At 37.3% G+C, this 1,570-nt stretch overlaps 1 protein-coding gene across 1 annotated transcript in view; it reads right to left on the reverse strand.

The window, feature by feature from the left end:
• The window catches only part of LOC106876306 (uncharacterized), a 24,566-nt gene that overhangs the window by 6,139 nt on the left and 16,857 nt on the right, over positions 1-1,570 (reverse strand). The window lies entirely within an intron of this gene.

Consider the following 1,570-nt stretch of genomic DNA (forward strand, 5'->3'; position numbering starts at 1 on the left):
TGCTCGCTCGTGAAATTAACGTGCAAGTGGCTGAGCACTCCACAGACACGTGTACCCTTAACGTAGTTCTCGGGGGGGATATTCAGCGTGTGACACAGTGTGTGACAAGGCTGACCCTGTTGAATTACAGGCACAACAGAAACAGGAAGTAAGAGTGAGAGAAAGTTGTGGTGGAAGATTACAGCAGGGTTCACCACCACCATCCCCTGCCGGAGCCTCGTGGAGCTTTTAGGTGTTTCGCTCAATAAACACTCACAACGCCCGGTCTGGGAATCGAAACCGTGATCCTATGACCGCGAGTCCGCTGCCCTAACCACTGGGCCATTGAGTCTCCACATTGATAAAATAAAGTACCCCTTATAAACTTGGGCAATGACACTGACTAAACCATAGCCTCTTACATTTGCTAGCTTTGTGCCCAAGTTAGAAATAATAATAATAATTATTATTATTATTCCCCTTTTATGGGAATTTTGTTTAAATCTTGTTGTTAATTGCTATTATTTATTTTGTACATGAATATTGTGCTAGGTCCCCCCCACCTGTCCCTTGTGACCAATAAAGAAAAGATTATTAACATCATCATCATCATCAAATACACTTCCTCTTAAAATTGTTAGCTTTATGCCAAAATCAGAAAGAACTATTATCATTATTATTATTATTATTATTATTATTATTATTATTATCATCATCATCATTACTAAGGCAGGAAGCCAGCATGATCATTAGTGTCGGATAACAAAAAGTTTCGTGGCATTTCTTCTGACTCTCAATATGGTGAGTTCAAAACTTACCAAGGTAGACTTTGCCTTTCACCTTTCTGGGTTTGATAATATGATAGCAGTAAAGTATTGGGGGTCGAAATAATTGCCTAACCCTTTCATCTCATAACTGTTGGTATTGTGCCAAAATTTGAAACCATTATTATTATTATTATTAGATTTTGTCCAGTGCTGTGAAGCGCTGTCAGTTCACTACCCTAATAATAATAATAATAATAATGTCTTTCTCCTATAGGCGCAAGGCCGGCAATTTCAGGAAAGTTGGGTAAGTTAATTACATCAACACCAGAGCTCACCTTGCTACTTATTTTATCAACCCCTGAAAGGGATGAAAGGCAAAGTCGACCTCGGCAGAATTTGAACTCAGAACATAAAAAAAGACAGACGAAATGCCGCTAAGCATTTTGTCTTGCATGCTAATGATTCTCCCAGCTTGCCATCTTAACAACAACAACAATAATAATAATAATAATAATAATAATGATAATAATAATAAAGAGAACAAAAAATGCTGTACATGTTGAGATCCAGTTGTGGAAATTCAAGGAAAAAAGCGAATAAAAAATTATGAAAAAACACCCCACCACAAAAAAAGAAACGCTATTTCAAATTTTTTTTTAGAAATCTCCTTTCAGTTAGGTGGAGCAGAAGCAGGATTTGAGAAGGAAAGAGGAGCAGCAGAATTGGCTAACAGTGTTGGTCTTTCTGTCTATGTTCTTTATTTCTTATCATTTTCTTTCATTACTTGTGTTTGTTGTTGTTGCTGCTTCTATCCAGAACATTCC

This window comes from Octopus bimaculoides, chromosome 30 (assembly GCF_001194135.2).
Source record: "Octopus bimaculoides isolate UCB-OBI-ISO-001 chromosome 30, ASM119413v2, whole genome shotgun sequence".
Classification (NCBI taxonomy): Eukaryota; Metazoa; Mollusca; class Cephalopoda; order Octopoda; family Octopodidae; genus Octopus; species Octopus bimaculoides.